Source organism: Thunnus albacares, chromosome 19 (assembly GCF_914725855.1).
Source record: "Thunnus albacares chromosome 19, fThuAlb1.1, whole genome shotgun sequence".
In the NCBI taxonomy this organism is placed as follows: Eukaryota; Metazoa; Chordata; class Actinopteri; order Scombriformes; family Scombridae; genus Thunnus; species Thunnus albacares.
The window spans coordinates 3,936,749-3,949,989 of record NC_058124.1 but is presented as its reverse complement, the minus strand read 5'-3'; the positions used below and the strand labels follow the sequence as shown (position 1 = coordinate 3,949,989).

Genomic DNA, 13,241 nt, shown 5'->3' with positions numbered 1-13,241 from the left:
TCGCTCATGTTATTTGTGTGAGGCGGGCTTCTGTACCCTTAACCTGTACTGCTTGTTGATGGTTTGGGACACTCACAGTTTATTTCTCACTACCTGTAAGAACTTGTGTTGCATAGTCCAAGAGTACATGTAGTGGTGAACTGAAATTTGGAATTGCCATGTGTATCAGATTAGTTATCTAACATGAGGTGAGACATGCAGTGAAAAAGTTTATAGTTTTAAAATAAAATGATAAACGCCACATACAAATTCGTAAAAGTCATTTTACTGGTTTACAATAAGTTGCATTATTTCTTCATAATTTAACTGTTCTGTAAAAGACATTGTAATTATATGTTTTCTAAACCCTGCTGCATGTGCATCCTTGATTTTTTGTAAAGAGTAAATCTGTTTATATATTAACCACACACCAGCAACCAGTCACAGGTGAGCAGTGCAGCAGCTGGCGGTGGATATATATTACAGTAAGCAGAGTATATCATGAATAAAAGCAGGAACAAGCTTGCAAGAACAAAATGCAGAAACAAATCAGCATTGTGGCTCACAGTGTCATCAAGCAATTGTAACTTGCCAACACCCCATCTCAGAAGAAATTGCATGTGTTTTTTTCTGTTGACATGCATATATTTACCCTTCAAATGAGTGTGAAATATCTGCCTTAAGACACTGACCATCCTGGTCACACTGTAATTTTCACTTGACAACAAGAATATTTGTGTATGCAAGTGCTCGTCTCACTGTCTTTCTCACTCATCACACCCCCACATACAATGAAATCCAAAAAACACACAGGTTTACATTCAGGAGCTTGGAAAAGAGAGGAGAAATAATCCCGGGTCCCCATGGGAGCAGATGTCACCGGCACAAACAAGCGACAGATTGCCTCAGCCCACGGCCAGGCTGAAGGTGCTCTGCGGAGCGGAGGGAGGTCATTACTGCTGGCCCTTCTGCACAGGAGGAAACATAGAGGGGGGAGTGAACAGGCTGCAGGGCTCAGCACAGCACTCACACGCTCTCATCTGCTGGCCTTTTTCCTCTGCTAAAATGAAGCAGGTCACATTTGAACTGAAACCACTTACTGAGTTTTTTTTGTAACCTGCAGCAGATCAACTGTGTGCCATTTAGTTGCTGAGGCATGAAATAACATGGACAGAGAACTTGGGGAGACTTTGCAAATTGGAGAAAAGATGACTAGCTTGACCCGCCCAGTAAATGCCTCAGAAAGTTCTTGAACAGAGACTGAATCAGCTCATGCAGATCTTGTACAGGTCCACAGTGCATAGACCCAGTTGATATAAGTTTATAATAGGGTTGTGAAGTAGGAGTAGCAGGTGGTTCAAAGTGTATGTCTCAAAGCAGAAACATGGGATTATTTTACAATACTATAGGTTTATGTTGTGGCCAGGTTTAATTATTTTGACTTTGTCTCTGAGAAATCATGTTTTTCCATCACTTTGGTGTTAAAGAATGGCTCTAAGTACTACAGTACCCATAAGCCTTAGCATATGTTGCTATGGTGAAGAAGTCAATGAGAGGCACATTACAGCTGAGGACTGTAGCTGCTTATTAATCTAATATAGACCCTAAGTCTGAAAGTGATCAGGTTTAAACTGATAAATGTACAGTTTTATCAGATTTCTACAAAGTGTGATTTTTAGCTTCAGCTTGCCATTAAATGCACTTTGGGAGTTGTATTCTCTGTACTGTTGATGTTCTATTAAAGATCAGATGAATATCTCAAGTTCACTGGTAGACTCGGGTGGGTCCCCCAAGAAAATAAAATGCAGCCAAAGTGCCCTCTAAGTTGCCCCCACAGTATGAAAAAATGCCCTCTAAGTTCCCCCTACAGTATGGTGAAGTGCCCTCTAAGGTGCCTCCACAGTATGATGAAGTACCTCTAAGATCCACAAAGTATGATGAAGTGCCCTCTAAGGTGCCCCCATAGTATGATGAAGTGCCCCCACAATATGATAAAATGTGATAGTACCCCCAAAAGCAAGAAAACATGATGTGCCCTTTAAATGAAGAGGATGTAATGCAGTGCCCTATGAGTTACTGTTGTAATGGGGTGAGCTGGAGGTTCTGTCTGGGTGCCCTTCTAGTGGACAAAAAAATGGAAAAAGTGCAATTTAGGGTTCCCCTAAGTCTAACATACTGAAGTGTAGAATTGGGTGTCCTTTCAATCAAAAAAAGTGCCCTATAGGGTGTTCTGTAGGGGAGAAGTACATGGTAAAGTGCCCTTCCTTTGAAGAACACAAAATATTTTGCCCTTTAAGATGCCCTTACAATGGAGTAAATTGCCCATTAGGGTAAAAATTCATGTATGCTTTACATAGGCTGACCATAAGGAAAATGAAGCATCCTTAAAAACCTTTTGTAGCTGGCAGTAATCCATTCAGTTGATTTTGGTACAGTACTACTCACTAGTTTGCTCAGTCACGCCCCCCTTCGATTGTCTGGGTCAGCGCAGTCTAAACTGTAACCTTGATAATACTACAATTGTGACATAGGTGACATAGCAAGGCCTTTTTGCAATTGAAACAAGTGTATGGATTAAAATTAGTTAATTAATTTATAAAGGGTACATTACCAATGTATGTCGACTTTTCTAGAATGGTTTTATATGTAGAGCTGTCCAAAGCTCTATAGCATACTAAACAATATGCTAGATTGATAGTAGCTAGCTAGCTAGATATGTATTTAACCATCTCTACACTAAATATTTGGTACAAACTGGGGATTAACCATGTGATGTAGTAAAATCTTTAAGTAAATCATTAGAGTATCTTCAAAATTTGTTTACAACCCTTTAGCTTGGATTACTGTGCACTTGTAGAGAGGGAGATTGGCATTGGGTTAACCTATGATTACAGAATGCCAAGATATAGAAAATTGAAGACAATATAAAGGGATCTGCATTGCCAGTGACAACTGCATCTGTTGAGTGATCATTCTCCAAATTGAGGCTAATGAAGACCCAGCTTAGAAAGAGAGGTTGAGAAGGAAGGCTCTCAGATCTTATACTGTTGTCCATTGAGAGGGACATCCGAACTGACCACAACGAGGTCATTAACATTTACAAACTCATGGCCAAAGAATTCTCCTTTTATTTCACCAATCATGCTTCTTGCTTCTCTGACAAGACCAGTTTCATAGTTCCATGTTTTTACCACAGATGTGTTTGTGAAATAAACGTTTAAAACATTACCCATTCCCTGTATTTTAATACAGATGTTTGCAAAATAAATGTTTAAAAAGGAAATCCCTTTTAATACAGAGGTGTTGTTTTCTTTATTTTCTGAATCACCCTATAAAATGTTAATTTTAATTGAGGATGCAGCCTTTTTACCAAACTCATTGAATGTATCAGGTGCCCTTTATACTTTTTAGCCCCTGCCCCTCAGACAGTACGCCACTGCTCAAGTTACTAACATTTTTTTCAGAGCTCTCAACTGCATCTTATGGTCTTCATCAATAAATGAAACTTCAAGTTCAATAAGGAGGATATTTTCTGTCACATTCTGCCTTTATTCCTCAGTGGTTGAATTTCTGTATAGTAGAAGGAGCAATTCTGGCGCTTCTGGTTCTGGAAGTAAAAGTGTCATTCATTTTTCCCATAGACAATGTTACGTGACTCACAGTTTGAGCACCTCTATGGCTTGGATTGACACGAAACTTTCACAGTTAAATAATTAGCACAAAAGATTAATGATTTCTCAGAAACAAGGCTGAGGTCATTAAAACTGATAGCCATAACATACACCCATATGATCATTATATCATCTGAGAGAGAGTCCTGTGTCTCTATGTTAAGTAACAGTAAGGATATTGTCTAAAGAAAATTTTGAAATAGTGATACAGCATAGGGAAATTGAATTGAATATACTCCAACTGCCAGGTACCTATAGGTTGTCTATAGGTATACAGAAAATGATTTATCTTCAAAGCCTGGAGGCCTAAAATAACTTCTGCTTCCCTACTCTTTAATCAATAGCCAATCAGCTGCCATAATGTCTTGGTAATAGCGCACATAACTTTAAATGTCATACCAAACATAGTAATAAAATAATTACTCTGATTATACAGTGATGAGGTTTATTATCCAAAAAAAAAAAAAAAAGGCTACGCCATCTCAGATATAAAAATGAACTCAGAAATACAGTTCCCTGCTGTTTGATGCCATCTGAATGGATTTGCATATGAGAAAAGAATCATGACATTTGTGTTAAAAACTGCAGGTGTTAACACTGAATCAAAGATTTGGTACTGCAAAGCAGACTCAGAAGACAGAACAGCTGTGATAATAAAAACCGTCTAAAACTAGATCAAAAGGCAGATTTACAAGAAAACAGGCAGAAAGGAAACAAATCCAGAGGGCTAAAGCAGGCAGGCAGAATAGAACAAAGGATGGAACATTAAGCCAACAACATAAAGGACAATCTAAGTGACTAATAACTGCCATTTTTCCTCAGTATACTGCAGCTGGCTGCAAAAGAACAGCAGCTTGATGGACAGATGACTTGGTCAGGTGATACTAAGGCGTCACACTCAAGAGACAGCTAATTGACAGGTGCGGAATGGCAGATCTGGAACGACAAGGGAAATAGTGTGTACAATGCAAAGATTAATCTAATAAAAAAGGCAGAAGAGGCAAGAGAGGAGGATGGAGCACCTTCACAGAGCATACCTGCATACCCATAAGAATATTAGCTGAAGCAACAGAACATAAGACCATGTTTTCTATTTTAAAATGCTCCCCTTGCTCATTGTGGTGCTGAACTTTCACTAGTTTAGACCAAATTTATTTTAGGTCTGGGCTGGGAGAATTCTAGCCTTCACTCTTGAAGTAAACAAGCTAGCACTGTGACTAAGCTAACAGTGGAAAATTGTTCTGTCAGGGCAGAAAAACAACCTAGAGGTCCATGAGGGTTTAAGTGAGAATCCTTTTAAAACCTATTTTGGGTAGCAATATCCCGGACAGCTACTTGCATATAATTTCCTTTTGGCACTTTCACTGCTGAGACTGGCTGTAGCCCAATGACAACCATTGACAGCAGGACAAGGTCTACTGCCGATAAATCTTCTCAACACTATACATTATGGAATGAGTCTAAGAATATGAAAAACTGGCCTACAATCAATGCAAGTGAAGTAATATTGAAGAATACGGAAACAGTTTTCCGTCTCCACTAGGAGAACTGCCTCAGCTAAAGTTCACTTTGGGTGAGATACAGGGTGCATGACAACAAACAACTGGTTTGTGATCTGATTGTAGATTGTAGTAGATGTATAGTTACCTTGCCTCTTCGTTAACATATAAGGGAACACATCAGCCTGCCAGACAACTTTTAGTTCTTATGTTGTTTTATCTTTGAAGCATAAAACATGTATCTCAATTATAACAGTGCTATGTGGAATACTGTTAACATCAATCAGTCATCCTTAGTGTAAATTTGAGTCTAGCAACAAAAACAACCAACACCGAGAAGGTGAGCCTTTATTATTTAACCACACTAGTCTTGAACTGAGAATGTCATACAGATTTGGGTCTGATTGCAGAGGTCAAGGTACAGTACTTGCATTCATGTTTGGTGTCAGAAAAAATTATAAATACAAGTTGCTCTGTGGCTGTGTGTGCGTTCCGCATTAATGGTGTCAAGCAAGTGTTGATTGTTGAGTGTAGAAGTCCATTGCTTTCATAAGCTAACAAGCAATACAAAATATAATGAGAAGATCAAGGGAATCTGATAGCTTCTTGATTAGCTGGCAAGTTGTTCCAGAAGTATATCCTTTTGCAGTTAGCTGCAATAGCTAACATAAGGAGCTCATTTCTGTATTTATTTTCCATTGGATTCAGGTACAAGTGTTTCAAAAAAATTATGGAAAGCTTAAATTTATTTTGAAAGCTTTATGGAGGTGCTGCTTTCCCAGATTTATGTTCTTTTGCTGAGGTTGCATTTCCCAAATTCCTACATTGGAGGTGAGTGCACAGTTAACATGACCCTTAGTCAGAATGGCCATAATTATGAGAATAAGATGCAGATAAAAATATTGCAGAATTTCCTTTTAGGTGATATTGGGACAGTCAACTGAAATTTTCCATGAGCTAATGAAGCAAAATTTCTAAATTTCTCTAACAGAAATTAAGCAACATCTGGATTTGAATGTCAATTGTGCAGTGGTGTGTGTCTAGATGGGTAAACTTGTTAGGATCAATGGAAAGATAAAGTTTTGTATCATCGGCATAAGAGTGAAACCTGATACTGTGTCTATGGATGGCATATGCTAGGAGGAACATGTAAAAACGATTATGGGCCAAGGATAGAGCCCTGAGGCACTCCACACTTGATTACCTATATTCCTCATTTGACTGAGCTCCCCCAGTAGCAATAGCAACAACACTGAAAATCTGACAGTGGAAATATGAATGAGAGGCCAAAAGGCTGATGAAAAGGTAGATGGAGAAATCAATTCTGACACATTTATCACCCACAGTCTAAAAACAACTGTGGCACCCACAGTTTTATGGCAAATGTGGTCTTGAATTTCAGAAACACCTTTCATCCCTGATGTTTTATCCTTTTATGCTAATCATACTAAAATACCACAATTAATGTTACAGCTTGTGTACACAAGAGACATTATATTTGGGTGGTATCAAGGTATTACAGTACACCAGGGTATTTAGAAGTCCCCAAGGTATGATTTTCAATACTGTCAAAAATACAGATGCCACTCTTTCTGTTAAACTGATAGAGATGCTGTATTGAGGTGATGTATTATAGTGCACAGCACACGCCACCAGAGGTCGATCTCTACTGGTGGAACAGGAAGCTGAGCTGAGAAAGATGGCAACTGCAAGTGGTGTGGAATCATGAAAATATAACTTTATCTTGAGATGACTTCTTCCAACAACAAAAGTAGTTTATTAGCCACATGATTTTATTCAACTGCCAGTCTGCTACTATCACCCACACAACATCTCCGTTCAGCCTACTCATGTGTCGGTATCCACTGCGGCAAGTGTCATTGGGTCTTCCAGCAAGAATCTATGGACGAGGGGCATTTATTTCCTATCTATTCATTATTCTATGGGCCATAACTATTTAAACCCAGCAAGACTTATCTTATTAAGTAAATTGCATATTAGATATAAAGCAAAGCATTGTAGGCTAGACAATGTCATACATGCTATAATGACTTGTATCACCTAGTATCACCAGCAGCTCAGCTTTTCCGTTTTTTTTTTATTTTTTATTTTTTTAACACAAATACCCCGGTGAAATATAAGGAAGGTATGAAGTTATGAAAAAATAGATACCGCCCAAGCCTATTTCCGACAATCTTCAGTTGCCTTCTATTCGTCTGACAAAAAATGATTGACTTCTATTTGAATCAATACCTATTTTAATCAATCTACCGTGCAACGGATCACACTTCACTAGTGCTATACACGTACCCACGCCAAAAGTGTATTCTTGCATATTTTCTTCAAGTTAATGATGGTGATTGTGTATTGGTTTGTGTTGATTGTGAGCGCTGCCTAAAGTGCAGGTGACGTACACTTAATACTGTGCATGAACTGATCCTGTGTAGTTGTAGGTGCTGTGATGCTAACATGCTGCTTTCCCAGCCTGTGTAGACATTGTGCTATACCGATAGATTCATGTTTAAAAATGTGACTTGTAACACCTTTAACGACTGAGAAAACAGATAATAAGCAGTAATACCCTTTCCCTCTCTGTTAAACAAACTCACAAAGGCACGTACACACACACAAGCACACACACTAAGGACAGTGAGTACAGTAGCCCCAGGCCCAGATGGTGCTCCTTCTCCACCAATGACGATGTTACATAAGTGGATTGAGCCCAGGAGCAAAGGCCTGCATGCCTGCTTTACTGAGCCACAGTGGTGTATGGGATGCTTTCTGTGGAAAAAGGAAAAAATAGAGAGAAGGAGGGGGAGAACGTATCTGGTGCTTGAGCCTGGAGAGACAGACGCATACAGCTTTAAATAGCTCTAATCCCACCCCCATCCTTGCACATGCATTCGGCCACTTTCTTGCCACTGGGTCTCTGACAGAGCACGGGAGGTATCAGGCATCTGCAGCCCTTCTCCGCTCAGCTCTAGAGGGTGTGTGGGTGGGGAGCTGTGTGTATATAGATGTATGTCTTGTCTACAGACGTGCACATCTGTGTGTGCGTGTGTGCCGCACAAGTACTCGGCGGGTAGAAGGTGTAAGTGTGATGTGAATGTTGAGGCGATCTGAGTGGAGAGGTTGGGATTTAAAAGTGAAGGACAAATCACAAGGTTTGGTCAGAACAAGGACATGTTAATGACCTTGGGCTACGATAAATCCCTGAAATAAAGCAATTCAGGCACAGATTGTGTCCCTGGTTTTTTACAAATGCTGTTTATGCAAAATCCCCATTCCTAGATAAAAAGACAAGGTTACTTGAGAGTCGTCTCCTGCTTGCATGCAAGTGACCTAATGCATATCCTAGTCTCGTGCTGCACACTAACATTCCCCACACCACCTACATCATCACTGACATGTGGCCCGTGGTTAAATGCCATACAAATCAGCATTTGCTCATCCAGTACCCCGTTTCCCTGGCTGCCTTCACCTGTCCATCACAACAACACCACCTCTGTTCTTTTTCTCCTCCCTCCATTTCTTCTTCTTTCATTCATTGCCTCCCTCAGAGGCAGCCATCTCCTCCTCTCATTGTCCCACTGTCTTTTGTTGCCCTCCTCAACAAAAGAGAACACTTCAGGCTGTGCTGTGTGTGTGTGCTTGCGTATGACAATGATGCTTCATTTCCTCCAGACTGGCTGCTTGGGTATAATAGCTGGTGTGTTACTGTGTGTGTGTGTGTGTATGCAGAGTTAGCGCACTACCTCTTTAAGTCAGGAGTGTGACAGCTTGCAGCTACGCTCGATCCTTGCCCCCTGCCATTACTGCAACACACTGCTGTTTGCTGCCACACACATACACTTTGCGAGCATTATCTTGTGCACAATGACGCATTGTGGCACACAGAACATGTTTTTTTGTTATCATTGCTGCCAAAATAATGAATATTCAGGGGCTTGAGTTGCAATTTGTGATCAATGACTTTTTTAAATTTCTCAATGTGTTGTGGTAATTGCATAACTGGGCAAAAAAAATGATATAGTTGTGTAAAGATATTACAGATAGATTAAATAAACTGATTATAAATTAATTTAGAATATAAATTATCTTCAGAAAGTTTTGGCAAAGCTGGAATTCAGCAAAGGCTTAATAAAATAAACTTGTAGTTTTGTGTGACAAAACAATCCCAATTCAGGATCCAGTCAGTTGCTTTATCTGTATCTCTCAAGCGTATCAAAGTTACAGGTCAGAGTCAGAATGTCCCAGTCATACTTTTATGCACATCATGTCAATATTTTAAGCCTATTTCCTTAATCGTTTGCATCTAGATCCCCAGTACTTAGCGCTAGTAGTTTAGGAACAAGAGTAAGAGGCTACAACCACCCTAGCGGCCATGTGTAACTGTACTTAGTCATAGCAGTGCTTTGAGCTAAACGCTAACATCAGCATACTGATACAATGACAATGCTAACATGCTGATGTTTAACAGGTACAATGTTTACAATGTTCACCATCTTAGTTAAGAGTGTTAGCATGCTAAGATTTGCTAACTAGCAATAAACACAAGCTGAGGCTGATGACTATACCTCCAAGGTGCTTGACTTTGTTCCTCATTCCTCTGTCTCCTATTTCCAGTCTCGAATCAGTCAAAGTCATCTTCAGCAATTTATTGAATCCTATCCAATATTTACATATAGTTTATTAGAAATATTTGTACAATACAACAGCCCTGCAAGAATGCACTCTTTGCTTATAATGACTTTCAGTTTGTGTTGACACTGTCAGCAAGGTGTTTAATCACTAACCACAGGTTAGTGATTTATATGGTGCGACTGCTGGGTTTTCATTTTACTTTGTAATAGCTGTCATGAAGCCCCATTAAGAAATCAATAACATATTTTTACTGCTGTACATTAATTTAAAGTGAATATATCAGTGATGTTTGGCAGGACTGAATGGTTTCTCCCACTGGCTCATATGCTGCAAGAAAATGCCACAATAAAGAGTTATATGATACCTATAAATTATAGCATTTGTCACGACTGTCATTCATCTCCCTCGCTCACCCCGACTGAGTCAACACTCACTGACACATATTTCTACCTACTAATTTGCAGTGTGTTTGCCATTGAGAGACACCCTGAGATGTTCTGGGCTCACAATCACACGCATTCAACCATTTCTTGCATTATCTGCAGTAAATTGCAATTACAGGTGTTCAGTTCATGAATGAATCCTCAATTCTGAGTGAACTGAATCATCACTGACATAACTGGATCAGTTGCTTTTTACTTCACTTGTGACTGAAAGCCTGTCAGCTCAGCCATGGAATACTGTACATAGAGTGTATTACTTCATGGTTAAAAGCTTATTGAAAGTCAACGAAAGGTATTGAAACACAATGATGTGATAACGCTGTTGGAGATAGCTGTTTGTTATTAAGTGGTCAGCTTATACAAAGCATGTTTTTACTGAATGGAACAAAACAGTTTGAATCAGTAAACATGTCTTTTGCATGTCTATGTAGTCTAAATGCAATAAATCAAATGGATGGGGATAATGGCATACACTTTTGTACAGTCTGTCCTTGAAGACATTCATGGTGTTGCACTTGGTAGCACACATAAATCAAAGGAAGCAGGCCTAGTTGTGTAAAGAAGGCCCACTTTCACATCTTATCAACTGCTGCGCAAAGTGGGTGTGCTTGTTGGTTTCGGAAAAAAGAGTTGTAATTCCTACCTCTAGTTGTAATCTTGTTTTCATTTAAATTAAATGATTTAGAGTTAATTCTTGGCCTTGGAAATGTTGTTGTTGCTTTTGTTGAAAGCTCCATAAAAAGCCAAATCCAAAAATGAACTCTGAATCAGTTTAGTCATTATAAGTACGACTCAGCCCACTCCAGAAAAAGATAATAACTAGATCTTGAATTGATTTTTCCTTTTTTGGTCAACCCTCTTTGTTGTCTGCACAGTCTATTGTATGATTGTAACATTAATTATTTTGGAGCAGGGGTTGGCAATTAGGTTCAACCATGGGCCAGATTTTTTTCAGCAATGCTCAAGAGGGGCAAACTTGGTTTTACAAGCACAGTGAAGATGTAGGCCTGTTGTTGTTTGTATGTTTAATATGTTGTGTTTGACTATCATCTTAATTCAGTCAAGATTGGAATAACAATTTTATAAAACAGTTTGTTCACTGTTTAATTTACTCTTGCCATGGTTTATTCGACTCACCAGGCGTCTTCTAGGCGACCATCAAAGCCAAGCAAGCCAGCTGCTGTTGATAAAATGTGCAATGTCTTTCTCAAAATCAAACAAAAGGAAAGTGGATAGTGAAAACAGGAGTTTTAAAGATAAATGGACAGAGAAGTATGCATTTGTCTAACCTTCATTTTCCAACGCCATGCTGGTGTGCCTTCTTTGTAATGAAACAGTTTGGAGCAAGGCTTGGCGATTTCAACATTGCTTTCCCACCTGACACAGAGACCTGAAGAACAAAAAATGAGTCTTGTCAGCCAACTACTCTCATAGTAGTTGAGTTTTTGTCCAAAGTGTAACTCAACTGACAAGAGCTACCATGGCATTTCTCAAAGCTGCTTGGGTGCTAACATGCTAACAACATGCCTTTCACAGATGCCGAGGTGCTAAAGGATTGCATGGTTAGTATGTTGGAAGAACTAGTTACTGATAAGTCCATGGATGGCGTGATTGCTGTGATCAAACAGGCCCCCCAGTCTGTAAGGTCAGTGCAATGCTGTGTAATGCATCTGCGCTGGCAGATGATGTGCATAATGTGATTATTGAGGAGCAAGGTCAAGCACAGTTCTTTTCCTTGGCTATTGATGAAAGTACTGATAAGACTGATGTCGCTCCACTGTGTATTTTTGTTAATTGTTTTGATGGAAAAGAGATCAAAAAAGAGCTGCTTGCATTGATCCCTCTTGAGGGGTCTACCAGAGGTGACATTATGTTCTCAAAGCTGGAGGAATTGTTCACTCTGCATGGACTATCTAACTATCATTGGAAAAGTCAACTCTCTCATAACTGATGGGGCTCCAGCCATGGTGAGAAGACATCGGGGAGTGATCAGCAACTTGAAAGGAAATTTCCCCTCACATCAACGGATTGCACTGTCATCCATCAGAGTGTGCTTTGTCCATAACTTCTTTTAGTTCAGCAGGTAATTTTGTACAAAGTCATGCATGTGATAAACTTGTCAGAGAAACATCAAGCACACCGTCTTTTCCAACAGCTTGTGAATGAATCAGAGGATGCAGTGCACAACGATCTCCTTCTGTATAATGATGTGAGATGGTTAGGTAAGAGAGATGCCCTGGGGCACTTTATGGAACTGTATGACCAGGTAATATATTTCCTTCAAGAGAGCAAGTTGCCTAAAAAACTTGCTAAAAAATGGGGGACTTCATGGCCTTTCGTTTTTGGCTGATAAATTTGGTCACTTGCTCTCAAGCTGTAGCTGCAAGGGAAATCAAAAAGAAACTTGACTTGTTCCAAGCAGACATGGTATGTGGAAGGCTCCTACACTTCAATGCACTGAGAAAACAGCAAGCGGGGCAGCCAGGTCATGCTGTTGTGACTAAAGTAATGGAGACTTTCATCAAGACATTGATAGACAACTTTTCCTTGAGATTTCAACATTTCGTAGTTCCAAAGGCTGCTTTTGAGCATGATCCTCTCACAATCCAACTATGTGGACATTTCTGTCCACTGTCATGGCCATGGAAATACTACCCTCTCTGGATGCAGCGGCAATCAAGACTGAGTTGGTGGAATTTCAGTCAACAAGCCAAATCAAGCATGCCTTCAGTAGCGCAGAGTCAGTCTGTGCATTTTGGATAGCCTGTTCCCAAGAGTACAGTACAATTAACAAAACTTGTATTATGAGGTTTGCTTACGAGGTTTGGATCAACATACAACTGCAAGTCCTCTTTCTCTGCCATGAATGCAATAAAGACACATTCAAGAAACCAACTGCCACAAAAATCACTGGAGGACTGCCTGCAGCCAACATCCATAGGATTGTAACAGATGGTCGATGTCATTTTTTACACTAGTAAGTATGGCCTAACAGAGCAATTTTG

The 13,241-nt window shown here is 39.7% G+C and overlaps 1 long non-coding RNA gene across 1 annotated transcript in view; it reads right to left on the bottom strand.

The window, feature by feature from the left end:
• Nucleotides 1-245: 245 nt before the first annotated feature.
• The window catches only part of LOC122969849, a 30,004-nt gene continuing 17,008 nt past the window's right edge, over nt 246-13,241 (bottom strand). The window contains exons 2-4 of the long non-coding RNA XR_006399101.1: nt 11,526-11,626; nt 11,374-11,416; nt 246-947 (exon numbers count right to left, since the gene is read on the bottom strand). This is a non-coding gene — a long non-coding RNA (uncharacterized LOC122969849). The remainder of the gene's footprint in view (nt 948-11,373; nt 11,417-11,525; nt 11,627-13,241) is intronic.